Genomic DNA, 16010 nt, shown 5'->3' with positions numbered 1-16010 from the left:
TATAAATTAAATAAAAAACATTTATGTATATATGTGTATACATGTGTGTGTGTTTTTATTTACATACATGCATACATACATATGTATGTATTTATATATATGTATATACATATATATGTGTGTGTGTGTGTGTGTGTGTCGATGTGTGTATGATATATCTATCTATATATTTAAAAGTGACCACAGCTTATCACCCATCTTCGCACATTAAAATTTAATCAAAATTAATTAAATTATGTTGATGTTTGTATTTATATTTTTAAATACATGTACATATGTATAAGTATATGTGTCTATGTATAGGTATATGTATCTAAAACATAATATTGTTGATACTATATATTTACATATGTGTATGTGTGCGTGAGAGAGAGAGTGTGTGTGTGTCAGAGAGAGAGAGAGAGCGCTTCTATGTGTGGGAGAGTGTAAGAAGAGAGAGGGAGTGTGCGCATGTGTGTGTAACGTCCTAATTGGCATCGACCAGTACTCCCTTCTCTCTAAGCACCTTCCCCTATTTCCTTCCCCTGGCGACATAACTTATACCCCGAAACCACCGTCCACGCTGGAATGACCCAATTCTCCCTCGTGCCGTCTCTAGTGCGGGCAGCCTAGACACCTGCTATAACCTCACTTACGGTGTCGACGCCAGCATTCCCTCAATTTAATTCCACTTTGACGGCGGTGCTATCCTTGCCCACCAAAAATAACTATGAGTTGCTTTCCTTGCACTCGCGCTGCTTCTCTCCCTTCGAAATAAAAGTGTGTATTTTTAGCTTGCTTTTTGTGTTTCTTTTTATTTTATTGCATTGCCACATGGCCTTGCTTCTCTCCCTTTTAAATAAAAGTGTATTTTTTACTTCCTTTTTGCATTTCTTTTTATTTTATTGCGTTGACACATGGCCTTCTATACTTGCTTGCTTTTTTGCAAGGATGTTGGGCTACCCAAGGTAAAGACTTATCTCAGAAATTAAGGGAAGTATTATTAGCTTGTCACAAATTTTGGGTTTTGAATTCTAATAGAAAAAATTGAAGAAGTAACATAAATTGATTTCTCACACTAGTTAGATTTTTGGACATGCCATTTGTGGAGACTTGTTTTGTTTCTTAATATAGGATCCCTAAGCAAATAAAGCATATTACTTAGGCCAACCTTTGCCAAAAAAGAAAGACCTAGTGATATGTAATACTTGCTTAAGGACCCTATCCCCTTTTCTTTTGAAAGAAAGAAAAAAGCTTTGTTGAAGATAACTTTTCCAAATAGTTGTTTTTTAATGGTTATTCCATTATACAAAGAGATTACACAAAGAGCAAGAACACAAGGTTTTAACCTTGGCCGATGAGAAAAGAATGCAAAAAAGCTTCATGATAAAAATTGGAAGGTGAAATTACATTAAACCTGGGTAATTTTGAGTCAAGTTTTTCTTCTTTAGAAAAGGAACTAGTTGCTTTACAAGAGTAGAATGGGTAGAGTTTGAACCTTAAACCTCTTTTGTGGGGGCTATATGCTCCACAACTAAGGTACACAACCTTACATCATCTTGGTTATTACAAATATAGAAGTTTTTTTTTGTATTTGATTGTTGCCTTTTTAAGAGGGCAAGACTTAGATAAGCTGAGGATAAGCTTCAATAAAACCACATAATTTCACATTATCTACATAAGGTTCTTAATCATTAAATTTTTCGTACCACATATAATGGACACACTATCAATAAAACCACATAATGTTACGCTATCTACATAAGATTCTTAATCATTCACATTGTTGGACCACATATAATGGGCATGCTAATAATGGCATAATCATATGTAAAAGACATTGCACCCACGAGATTACACCTAAGAGAAAACTACTAGTGTATTTATTTTTGAATTATGTCAAGATGGAGTGTTATGGGCTACCACACCTCCAAGAGGGAACTCAATGCATTCATCTAAAGGATGAGCAATAGAACACAACTATCGTAGGGCACTTACCAATGTTCCGAACTTAAGTCCCTTGAGGCCTCCAAGCTTACTTGTTAAGCTCCACCTCCACACTGTCACCGTAGAGTCGCTCACACCGGCACATAAGGCAATCACTCTCTCTCACTCTCCCACATAAGCATGAATCATACAAGCATAGAAGAGGCACAAATGCTAGAATGCTCTCTCTCAATCTCTCTCAAGACACAAAGAAGAGCTCTCAATAGCACAAAGGGGGATTGTGTCTTTTCATTATAAGAAAATGCCTTATATGCATTTGGCCCTTATTCACACTTAGACGTCCAAAACTTACTTAACTAGGCCTTGGGTGGCCAATATCTCATAATGTACAACTTTTATAGTGCCTTTTCATGACACTTATTAATGTCCTCAGTTGGAGGAGCATACTCATTAATCCAAAATGGGATTAACATCCCCCCTACCTGATGTAGGTTCTATCCTCAGAACCTGTTACCAAGGTCTAAAGACCTGGTCACCGAACTCATGAGACGGTAGAAGTTTTGGCATGACTAAAGCTTTTTGAGGATTCTTCTAAATGTTGAGTGTGAATGCCAGAACCCTGCGTCGTCCACCATGTCTTCGAACGTGACATGCATGTATACCAGAAGACACTGTAGACGATGGCAATATAGCATCATACCCCGATCAGATGGACCTTGATTCATGTCGAATTGCAGTTGCTTAGCTTCATATCCATCATAGGGCTCTTTGGGTTGATCAATCAGGACCATGATCAATTTAAAAAATCAAACACTGGCCACAGTTGCTGGGTCCGGGATACGACGCCATGCGTGTATCCAAGTGAGCATCTGTTTCCTTTGCTCTCGTATGTCTGTAAAGGTTGTTGGCATGAAGACTAGGAAATTGTAACACACATGGGAGTCGCGCTACTTGGGCTCCTGCAACTCCAATGGAGTCCATCTTCTCTTTAGTGGCATGTATAATGGGTCAACTTGTTGAGTTGGTAGTGCACACATATAGACTTGGCTGTATTATGGAATTGTTAAGTATTCTTTTCTCCAGTCTGGCTATATTCCAAAATCTTCTAATTTGGGATGTGCATCATCTATGATAATAGTGGCATAGCCGCCTCTTGTGTGTATGGGGTGAGCCCTTCTCCATCTGCGAAAACAATAGCTGATCATGAACGTGACAATTCTGATCTCCAGCAGGTCGGCCAATTGTGGATTGGATAAGTTGGTATGCCACGCCACATTAGACCACAATGTACCCTCTCCAGCCAAAGGGAGTAATTCTTCTAAATCTGGGCGAGGCGCTCGTAGAGGGTATGGTACATAAGGCTGTTTTGTTGGTGTGACCTTCGAGTAGGCTTCTAGTAGAATCCTTCGAGTTGGCTCAAATGGTGTCACTTGCATTAGTACCTTGAACATCAGCTAGGCTTTAACAGTGGATTGCCAGCTCTAATGAAGCCTTCATATTCTGCACCAGACAAATTCTCCAAAACTGTATCATTAGTGAAAGCTTCAGTATTGTCTTGGGGAACAATATAGCATACCTCCTGAGGTGGCCGTTGGGGAGACACGGATGAGGTGCCAGTATCTCCTCGAGGGCGAGAGGCTTAGTGGGAAAATCTATCTACTGAGGAGTGAAAGTAGAGAATATGCAGTCGGCATGAGATTTGTTAGTAGGTGAGGCATTAGGATAGGGATTATGTAGTTTACTAGCGACATTAGAATATACGGGGTAAGTGGAGATGGAAGATGAAGATGATGCCTCTTCCTGACCATGACCTGTGCTGGGGGCTGGGTGGCTAGGTTTGTGAGATTTCATAAACTCTTGAAGGTCAGGGACATCCTCAGGATTTATTGTAGGATATTTGATATGGGTGGCATCAAGAGTGTAGAGTACATTGGTTAACATGGATTCTAAGAGTGTAGAGTACATTGGTTAACATGGATTTATTGTAGTAGGATATTCGTAAACTCTTGAAGGTCAGGGACATCCTCAGGATTTATTGTAGGATATTTGATATGGGTGGCATCAAGAGTGTAGAGTACATTGGTTAACATGGATTCTAAGAGTGTAGAGTACATTGGTTAACATGGATTTATTGTAGTAGGATATTCGATATGGGTGGCATCAAGAGTGTAGAGTACATTGGTTAACATGGATTCTAAGTGTTTGTAGATATTAGAGTATAGTTTTAGAATTCCAAAAGGGTGATATAAGGTAGACTCACATAAGTTTAAATGTTGGTGAGTATTGTAGACTTCGAGCCACTCATGGCTTATAATCCATTGATAGGTCTATGCTACTACCTCATAGTTGGCTGGTGTCTTAGGAATGTCATCTAGAACAAATAGGTCTAATTTTTCGACATTGTTATATCCAGAATTTCAGAGTTTTGTAGTACCTAACACCAACTATGAAGTTTTAAACAATAGGATGTAATGGATAAAAGTAGATATCATGTCGATTAGTTAATACTATATCTCCCTTTAAAATTCCCATTATAATAGTGGGGTCAACATCACGTTTAGTATTCTACTTAATGAGGGTTAGTTCACCTAGGCCTAGGTCCTCAAACAGATTTATATCGTATTGAAGTAAGGAGAGAGTTAGTGTAGACAAAAACAGAGTAAGAGTTTGAGGAGGGGACCGAGGGGTTATTGGCAAAACTGACCTATCTCCGACGCTCGCTCAAGGAGTAGGCGCATGTCATCCGTAGGCTCTTGTCGTTGACTTCGGTCTTGTATTTCCAATTGGCATTCCAACTCTCGTAGACTTGAGTCATTGGTGCTAAGGAGGTTTGATATTGCGGTTTTACGGACCATCCTTGCAGCATCCAACTCCTCGAATCGCCAGGTTTCTTCCTCTTGGGCACGTCTAGCTGTAGCCTCTCTTTCTTGAGCTTCTGTGATTCTCTGAAGCCTTTCGGCAACCAGCCTCTGACTGTCTTGTAACTGCTGCGTGACTTGTGCCATTGCCTCTTGGTGTGCTATCACCATTCTTTGCATCTTGATTTGACTGGCACTTATGGCGTCGTTAAGGGCTCTCACTTTCTCTACATGTGCCTTGTTTGTTTGTTCTCTTTCTTGTTGTAAGCGAGTGGCCCTACTTTCGGCTTCCTTCAGACTTGAGGATAATTGTTGGATCTAGCTTTGCAGCTCCTCTTCTTTGCCATGGATTTGTGCTGGAGTTCTTGTACTTGGTTGGGCATGAAGGGCCGTAAGCTCGTGGTTGTGGGTAACCTCCTTCTGGAGTTTCTTCTTAGCTTGTTCCAACTTTGCCTTAAGGTCCGTATTCTCCTTGATTCTCTAAACAATAGTTTGGCTTAGAACCAAATTATTGCTTTCCAATGCCTTGTATTTGGTCTCTTGCTCCTCAATGGCCTTCAAACTCTTCATTATGACATCCTGATGCGTCGTCTCTGCTGCCGCCAAGTGTTCCTTTAAAGTCTGTACTTGTGTGTTTGACTCGTTAACCTACTTCCAAAGCGCAGCGTTATGATCATGCAGCATGTGTGTAGTGAGGAGGTGGCAATGTCATACTCTTTGCTCCTGCTCCCATAGTGGTACACTTGTGCTTGCGGCCCCTTCTAGTCCAGCATGAGGTAAGTTTAACAGTTCATCCAAATCTTTGATAGTTTCCTGCATGAATTGTTCATAATCGACATTCTGTAGGAAGGACAGATGGGGTAGTATTTCTTCATCCTCCAGATGCCTTGTTTTTCTCGATCTTGATGGATTTTCACTCCTTGGACTTTTACCTGTATCCATTTGGTCTGCTAGATCTTTCATTGGGACTGTTGCTGTCTCATTTTCTTGTGATTCTTCAGCAGGCACTGGAATTGATGCTGTTGGTTCTGGTTCTGGTTCTATCTCTGTCGGTGTGTCTACCAAGGTTGAATCCTTGAGTGGGGACATGTTTATGAAGATAAGCTGTGCCGGGCTCGGGGGAGGAGTAATCTGCTCTTGAGTGGCTTTATTGATTGTGGCTTCTTGCAGTGTCAGTACTTCCTGGTATGATCTTATTTCTTGTGCCAGCTCAGCCTCTAGCCTTTGTGATTCTACAGCCACATCTGGGATGATGCCCCTCATCTTGTTTTCCATCTTCTTCTTCCTCCCTTTCTTTATCTCTTTCATTATGGTTTGTGTTTCCACTAGGACAGCTTGGCCCTCTTGCATCTCTTCAGCTGTCAGTGCTGGTTGCTTTGGCAGTAATGCTAACTACATCTGCTTTGCTGGTTTGGGTTTTGGAAGATGCCTTTTTGCCACCTGGTTGAGGACCTGTGTCAGCAGGTAAGGGTTGCATATCTTGGACTGATGGGCCTTGAGATAGTTTTCCATTTCCCTATGTATATAATATGCCTAGTCCTCTTCCTTCTCTTCATAGACTTTAGCAATCCTGTTCAATGGTGGGACCTTGTTGTAGCGGTCCATTGGCTTCACCTGCATGATCAGCGACATAGCTTTGCATGCTTTCTCCGTGACCATATCCCGAATATTCTCATACTCTACCCCATTGGAGTTATACGAACTCTTCTTCAGAATAGCATCCAAAGGCATTTTGTCAAAGACATGGGTGTGTACCTTGACTGTTGGTGGGAGTTGTAGAGCTTCATGGATGAGTTCTTCTATGATTAAGATCTGCTTTGTTGTGCCATCAACCTTCGTGATTGTGCCCCGCATGGTGGCTTTGTCACTCATAAGTCTTTATGTACTCCACACAGAGCTCTGTGTTGATGTTCTTTGGGAGAATCTGCAGCATTCTTCCTAGGCCCACTTTTTCCAACTTTTCTTTTACCTTTGCCTCTTCTAGGATTTGGAGGCACTCCGGGCTGTGATATTGCAGTGCTACCTTTCCAGGGCCCGTATGGATCTCCTTGCTGATGATGGCCCCATGGAAGCCTTGGGCATATGGGCCCAAGTAGTTCATCTTCGGTCCCCGCGCTGGTTTCTTCTTCTGACTCACCCGGGGAGCCTGTAGCACTGGCTTGGGTGATTGCGAGGGTCTCTACGGCTTCGGTGTTTGAGGTTGACATTTGTTCATGAAAAGAAAATCAGTATTTAGACTAGTGGGGTAGTAGGTTTTCTTTTCTTTTCTTCTTCTTCTTCTTCTTCTTCTTTTTTTGGTATGGGAAAATGGTTAGCTGAGATGAGAAGGATGTTAGTGTAGGAGCAATAAACAAGGTGGGTTAATTAAACCGGTTAATGATGTAGCATGAAGGTGTAGGATTTTGGTAGTCCTGTGAACCTGTAGGTTGTGAGAGGAGGGAATCCCGTGAGAATTTGTTACGTGAAAGGGATTTCCGTGAGATGGAATCCCGTGAGAAGTAGTCACATGAAAGGGAGCTCCGTGAAATGGAATCCCGTGAGAGTTTGTTACGTGAAAGTTAAAGACGCGAAAGGGATTTCCATGAGACGGAATCCCGTGAGATGTTGTTACGTGAAAGGGAGTTCTGTTAGACGGAATCCCGTGAGTTTGTTACATGAAAGGGAGTTTCGTGAGATGGAATCTCATGAGATTTTGTTTCATGAGTTTTTTTGGAAGAGTGAAATTGCAGGTTTTTTATTGTTTTGTAAAACTACAGTTTTGTGGCAGTTCTGTGAAACTGTAAATTTTTATGATGCTTACGTTTTTATGTTTTTGTTTTTATCCAAAGTGATGATACCGCAAAAGCGGAGTTTTTAGAACAACACTGAAATCGTGTAATGATATGGCTGATGCTTTTTAGAATGCACGATATTGATCGATTATAATCAAGGATAAAAGAAAAAAGAAAAAAGAAAAAAGAAAAAAATGAAGGGACCAAGATCCCACCTTAATGTGCAAATGTCGATTCGAGTTAGAGGAGATGGGTATGCAATGCACTATCAAGACGGAGAGTGAATTGCATTGGAGCACACGATGCGAAATGACGAAAAAGGAAAGATTTTTGAATTTATAACATAGCCACCGGACAAGGCGGCTACCTTAATGAAGAATGCTACGTGGCATATGATTGGCCCGCAGAAGTAACCATTTCACGACGTTAAACATTTTGGACCAATTCACGGCATGAACTGTTTTGAACCAGTTCATGGTGCGAACCTTTTTGGATTGGTTCATGGCATGAACCTTTTAGGATTGGCTCACGGTGTGAACTTTTTAGGATTGGCTCACAGCATGAACCTTTTAGGATTGGCTCACGGCATGAACTTTTTAGGATTGGCTCATTGCGTGAACCTTTTAGGATTGGCCTCACGAACTTTTCTGGATCATGAGTGTGCAAGATTGATATCTTCTATTTTTTTCTTCATGCTCAGTCATTCAAACTATTAAATGACTGCGTGAACCTTTTAGGATTGGCCTCACAAACTTTTCTGGATCATGAGTGTGCAAGATTGATATCTTCTATTTTTTTCTTCATGCTCAGTCATTCAAACATGCATTAAATGAGTGAATGATACGCACTTTTACCTTGTATCCATTGGTCAACAAATGGATACCTTCATCTTTTACTGCCATGAAAACCAAGGTGATACCTTGGCACTTCTGGGTAGGCATTGCTGCAGGCGTTTTAGCTCCGTGTGGGAGTTTTTGATTCTTCCTTCCACCCAACTGAATAATGTTATTACTGGGTCCTATGGTTGGGGGCTTTTATCCGTGTCCCTTTGCTGAACTTCTTTGTTTCTACCTTTAAGGTCCTTGTCCAGCCCCTTGATTGTAGTGGTTATTGACATTGCTTTGGCAACCCTCAACCCATCTTGTTGAGTTGTCTTCTTCCTCCATACCAATGATTGTGCAGTGTGAGCATTGGTGTTAGTTGGGAGTTGGTGTTGCATGCTTTTACTACCCTTTCCTTTGTTATTGGAACAATTTGTGACGGTGGCCCACTAAGCGGGGTTTGGGCACCCACACTGCCGTATTGCCTTAGTAGTATCCTTGCGCCCATAGTAAATCCTTTCGGACCCATTGCTTACGAATGCCTTGTGGGGTGTTTGTATGTCTGAAGTACTTCCAACCTACTTGTAAAGCCCAAATCTGATTTTTGGCCCTTTTTTTTTATTCTTTCTTATTGTCTCCGTATTATCCTTCTTCTCCTCCTTGTGGGGCTAGTTTTGAGTTGCCCTTGGGCACCCATTTCTATATACCCTATGACTTTGGATATTGTTTGTGTAGGGTTTGTGGAACTGATGCTTTTTTGGTTTTATGAGTTGGTGTCATCGTGCTCGGTGTTGCTATCTCCTCAATCATGGCATGTTTTCCTGTGTTTGTCAGGCTCCATAAGGGTACGGTAGATGATGGGGAACATTCATAAAAAAATTAAACTATCCTTTAAAAACCATCGATTTAATTCTGTTTTTACCAAACAATAGCTTTGTTCATTTCATAGATTCATTGATTTAAATTTTTCTTCTTATTGTTGTTCATGTTTAACCTAAACAACTCTAGCATTCGAGTTTTACTACAATTATAACCACCATTGGCGCCCTTACCTTTTGTTTAGAATTTTAAATTGAAATGGCATGCACTAAATTGATCTAAAAATCCTTAAAAAATGTTAGATTGTTTCAACTTCGTGCATTTACTTTGGCTATATGAGTTTGTAAATGGATATTAGGATAAGGTGAAAGCTAGAAAAAATAGAAATAATGTCAAAGGTTAATAGCATGCAAGGATTAGTGCTTGTAAAGGAGAAAAAGGTGAGGGAAAGATTTCTAAGGTCTATAAAATGATGTAACCTCATTCAATAATAGAAAGTACACTTTACTTTTTGTATTGTCTCTCTCATATTCATTAGAAGTGATTTTCTTCAATAATTCCTCTCAAATTTCCAATAAAAGGTAGCTTTATAATATATAGGCTTTGATGAATGATGATATCGTTACATATAATGACCTACAAATAAATGATGCATTTCTTGCAAGATGTATGCCCTCCTTAGAACGTAGGACATGTAAAAGAAAACATTTTATGTTTTCTAATAAAAAAAATTAAAAAGGAATAGGACTAATAACAAAGGAAAGATGAAATTCCCTTCTTGTAGCCATTCAATGCTATATGGACACATTTGTGGCTGAATTAAGTATCATCTATCTTGGTATTTATATGAAGTATATCATTTGTAAGATCCCTGTCCCCACCGCGCAACGGATTCTGGGTGCTAGCAGCGGAAGTAGCATATCTTGCGCGGGGCAAGGTCCTACATTCGAGGCCTCGCCCATGGATATCCGGACAGATGACTAATTCCTCGGTTTTTCCAAAACCGAACTTAGAAAAACTTCCCTTGCCTGGAAAGCACAGGCTATTCCTCCAGGATAAAATGTTACTCTAACGTAGTCAGGGTCATTACTGACCAAACTGATCCAACCGAACCTAAAGTCACTTGGTCAGATCAAGGAAGAAACTTGCACTTGGATCATAGAGATCAACGCTTTTTTCCCTATCGAGAGGCACAGCCGTTGATTCCTTTTTTCATAGAACAATTACTATCCGGGATTTACTTCATCTAGCGTACTACAATAGAAATTGAGTCTCATTTTACGGATCCATTAGTCCAACCTAACCCCATCCCGTCCCATGGGCCAACCACTGTAGTGATGGGATCCAATTAGAATTTGGTTAGGTTTTGTCCCGGGTACCAGGGAAAAGAGTTCCCAGGCCCCCTAGCCGGAAGTTCATGCAAACATAAAACTAGTCATACCACTTACCCACACACCCAATATGAAATTACCTTTTTCTCAGCATCAACTAACTTTAAAACAATCCTTTAATGAAACCATTATGTCACTGATCACAATCCTCAAAATCTCTGGTTGAATCCATATTTCCAATCATTCATTCATCCATGTACTTATGGCATCATTGGCAACCAGAACGCTCACCACCTGTTCACTTAGGGGCCTTTTCGATAGTTCCTAGCTCATAGTAACCGACAATATATTCACATAACAAAATGGAATTTCCGTGGAAGATCATCAAGATCAACCAACAGATCCATTTCCGTTGAGGACCAGCAAGGTCAATCAACCAAATCCATGCCTGGTTTCAGAAAACAACTCTTACTCCTTATTCCAATATCTTCCACGATGCATGTGTGGGTATCTTCGGCGACCCAGAGCCCAAGCACCATATGGTCAGCACCCTCTAGGATCCTTCGCAGGTCACCTAGCGCTTCACTCATAGGCCGCTTCCTTGGTCCCTCATCCACCGTACCGGAAGCTCACCATTTAAATCGAACCGAGACTGGTCAAGACCTTGGCCGACCTTGCTACACGAAACGTCCTCCATTGACTCAGCACTTGCAACTTTATCAGTTAGGTCCCCACGACCTTAATCACAAGACGGTCAAAATGCTTCCCCAGCATTCTTGACATAAAACAGTCATTTACAAACAGTTTACAAATACAGTTTCTATAATGAACTCGCATCTTTCCAAATTATCCCTCATCAATCCACATTACTTATTCCACATTCCATTCATATGTGTACTCATTCTTATCCAATCACATCATTTTTCATCTCATCACATCAGATTCATTCACATCACATATCATTTATTCACATCCCGATTCACATGCCATCACATCTCATCCATTCACTCATATCGACGTCACATCAATTCACATACACATTCGCATTCATTATTCCACATACACATCCACATTCGTACTTCCACATCTATACATCCACTTCCACATCCGCATTCATACATAAATATCCATATCCATATCCATACATCCACTTCCACATGCATACATCCACATCCACATCCACATCCATACATCCATTTCCACATTCACATCCACATCCATACATCCATTTCCACATCCACATCCACACATCCACATCCATACATCCATATCCATACATCCACATTCACATCTACATCCATACATCCATTTCCACATCCACATTCATACATCCACATCCACATCCACATCCACATCCATACATCCACATTCATATTCATACATCCACACTTCCATTTCCACATCCACACATCCACATTCACATTCATACATCCACATCCACAGTCACATTCATACATCCATTTCCACATCCGCATTCATACATCCACATCCACATCCACATCCATATCCATACATCCACATCCACACATCCACATCCATACATCCACATTCACATTCATATATCCACATCCACATTCACATTCACATTCATACATCCACATCCACATCCACATCCATACATCCACATCCACACATCCACATCCACATCCATACATCCACATCCACACATCCACATTCACATCCACACATCCACATCCACATCCACATTCACATTCATACATCCATTTTCACATCCGCATTCATACATCCACATCCACATCCACATCCACATCCATACATCCACATCCATACATCCACATTCACATCCACATCCATACATCCACATTCATACATCCACATTCACATTCATACATCCACATCCACATTCACATTCATACATCCACATCCACATCTACATTCACATTCACATTCACATTCATACATCCATTTTCACATCCACATCCACATCCACATCCACATCCACATCCATACATCCACATTCACATCCACATCCATACATCCACATTCATACATCCACATTCACATTCATACATCCACATCCACATTCACATTCATACATCCACATCCACATCTACATTCACATTCACATTCACATTCATACATCCATTTTCACATCCACATCCACATCCACATCCACATCCATACATCCACATCCACACATCCACATCCATACATCCACATTCACATCTACATCCATACATCCATTTCCACATCCACATTCATACATCCACACTTCCATTCTTCGTTCATTTTCATCTATCTGATTCATTTCACATCCTCATATCTATTTATAGAATACAAGAGAATTCTTATTTTTTATATAAGATTTCTTTACGCATTCTATTTATGCATAAATTCCATTTTAAGGAGAATAACACTTTCGAAATAAAAATGAATCTTTTATGCATCTTCCTATGCATAAATTCATTTTAAATGAGAATGATACTTTTGAATTAAGATTCAATCTTTTATGCATCTTCTCATGCATAAAATCAAAATTGATGAAAATAACTCTTTTGAACTAAAAATAGATTTCTTTATGCATCTTTCTATGCATAAAATCAAAATTGATGAGAATAACACTTTTGGGTTAAAATAAATTCTTTATGCATCTTTCCATGCATAAATCCAATTTAGTAGGAATTACACTTTTAGAATAAAAGAATTTCTCTTATGCATCTAATTTATGCATAAAATCATTTATGATGAAAATCACACTTTTAATATAAAAGAATTTCTTTTATGCATCTAATTTATGCATAAAATCATTTATGATGAAAATCACACTTTTAATATAAAAAAATATCTTTTATACATATGTTTATGCATACAAATCATTTATGATGAAAATCACTCTTTTAATATAAAAGAATTTCTTTTATGCATCTAATTTATGCATAAAATCATTTATGATAAAAATCACACTTTTAATATAAGAAAATATCTTTTATGCATATGTTTATGCATACAAATCATTTATGATGATGAAAATCACTCTTTTAATATAAAAGAATTTCTTTTATGCATCTAATTTATGCATAAAATCATTTATGATGAAAATCACACTTTTAATATAAGAAAATATCTTTTATGCATACAAATCATTTATGATGAAAATCACTCTTTTAATATAAAAGAATTTCTTTTATGCATCTAATTTATGCATAAAATCATTTATGATAAAAATCACACTTTTAATATAAAAAAATATCTTTTATGCATATGTTTATGCATACAAATCATTTATGATGAAAATCACTCTTTTAATATAAAAGAATTTCTTTTATGCATCTAATTTATGCATAAAATCATTTATGATGAAAATCACTCTTTTGAATTAAAAATAAAATTCTTTATGCATCTTTCTATGCATAAAATAAAAATTGATGAAAATAACACTTTTTGGATTAATTTAAATTCTTTATGCATCTATCCATGCATAAATCCAATTTAGTAAGAATTACACTTTTAGAATAAAAAGTAAAACTTATTTTTACACAATTTTAGGAAATTTCGCCATAACCTCCTTTGTATGGCTGACCATTTTTTAATTTTTAACTTTCTAAAATCAATTAGAATTTCACCAAGAGTATTTAATTCATTCTAATGTAAGCAATTTCTACTTATTTAAGAGAATCATTATGAAAAACTTGATTTTATCCATTAATCATTCATCTAGGATAAAGAATGGTTGGATTTACTAAAGAAGAGAGGGGAATGCCTTTTTTCAATGAGGCATAACATCATTTTCATTTTGGAGAAGACAAAAATCATAAAAACCATTATAATTAAGCATAAAATGAAAATTTATGTATTTCCTTACTACCATTCATCAATTAACTTCAATAGCATTAAAAAGCCATTCCAATTAAGCTTCTCAAGCTTGAGAGCGGTTTAGAAGAGAAACATTGAGAAATTATGGAAAAAGATCAAAATTCTCACTTTACCTTACAAATTGCTTGATTCTTTGATCACGGTAGAGGCCCCCAACCAATCAATTGGTTTGGTGTGTTGATGGAGCCACCAATGGAGATTGAAAAAGGAGGGAAGCTCCAATTTCTTCAATTTGGAGAGAATTTTAGAGAATAGTAAAAATTATCATTATTTCAGCATAATTCTGGCATAGTATAATTCTCCTATTTTTTTTACAAAGGACTCAGGTTCTATTTATAGGAAAGGGAGGCTCTAACCAAGACCAACTGATTTCTAGAATTTTCCAGATTCAATTTGGTTGAATTTGGACTAGATTTGGACCTAGTTTGGTTCCTTTTTGATTCGGTTTTGATTCGGTTTGATCCAAGAGAGAGGAGAGATAAAAATATCATATTATTTTTGAGTTTAAAACTCATTCAAGCATGTGAAGTAGGTGTCTCCTTGAAGGGACTCCCCTTCCTTACACATGTGTCAAAATGGAATCATTATATCCAAAATATCTCATTTTTAAAATAATACTCATAGTTTTTTAGTAATAAACCTTGTACATAGTCAACTTGGGCATTTACTCATTTTTGGTTATTTTTTATTACAAATTGGATTTACCTCCTCCCCACACATGGATTGATCCTATTGGCCCATAGGAACCTTAATTTAAATTTTTTCAAAAATCTGGACCCCTAGGATAAGGCCTCTTGAGCAGATTATTCTTGATTTCTAATGCACCTTCTGGAAATCTTTTTGAACTTCTGTTTCAGGGGAACTTATATTAATAAGATGAGAAATTTTTCTATCCAAAAATATTCAAAATCTGAATAATCTCTCTCTAGAATATTTTCTCTCTCTAGGCCAAAATAGGCAAAAACAAGATCTTTTATATTTTTGAAGAGGGGATTGATTACAGGGGAAGATACTGGACATCCTGAGAGGCTAGGGAGGAATCTTACATCATTATCCAATGATCCTCATGGAAGCAGAATGATCACATCATCATCTTTGTAAGTTACTTTGAAGTGGTCATAAGGACTTGATAACATTACAAAGTGATAATGATCCCCCACAATTCAATTAACCCCAATTATAAATGAAATTATATTATCACAAAAAAAAACAAGGTAAGTTCAAGCTTGATGCACTTTTCTCCAACTAAATTACCATAAGCCTTCCTGAATCGCCTTGATTCGTGATTTGGCACTAAGCTATTAGTAACTTACACCAAGGCCAAAAAGATAGAGGCATGAAGTAATCTTTCATGTCATATTGTGTAGAATTTTTCTTTATATAAGATGATACTTTTCATTGTTAGATCCCTGGTTGTTCTTAATAGGTCGTTAAGTTTGGGGCAAAATGTCACCACTTGGTTGTTAGTGATGAAGAATGTGCCTAATACATCAAGAACTAATGTAGCTTTAGTTTGCTTGCTTGATTGTGAAATTGCACCTTTTAGTTTCCCTATTTTAAGGCCATTGTCATTTTTTTACAAGCAAATATCATTTAAAAAAAATAAACTCTCATTATTTTATAACTTTCCTTTGTGAGACAAGGTGCTCC

The sequence above is a fragment of the Cibotium barometz genome, chromosome 24 (assembly GCF_041138505.1).
Source record: "Cibotium barometz isolate CiBa-2024 chromosome 24, ASM4113850v1, whole genome shotgun sequence".
Taxonomy (NCBI): domain Eukaryota; kingdom Viridiplantae; phylum Streptophyta; class Polypodiopsida; order Cyatheales; family Cibotiaceae; genus Cibotium; species Cibotium barometz.
The sequence above is the reverse complement of the archived record's forward strand: the minus strand, read 5'-3'. Positions refer to the sequence as shown.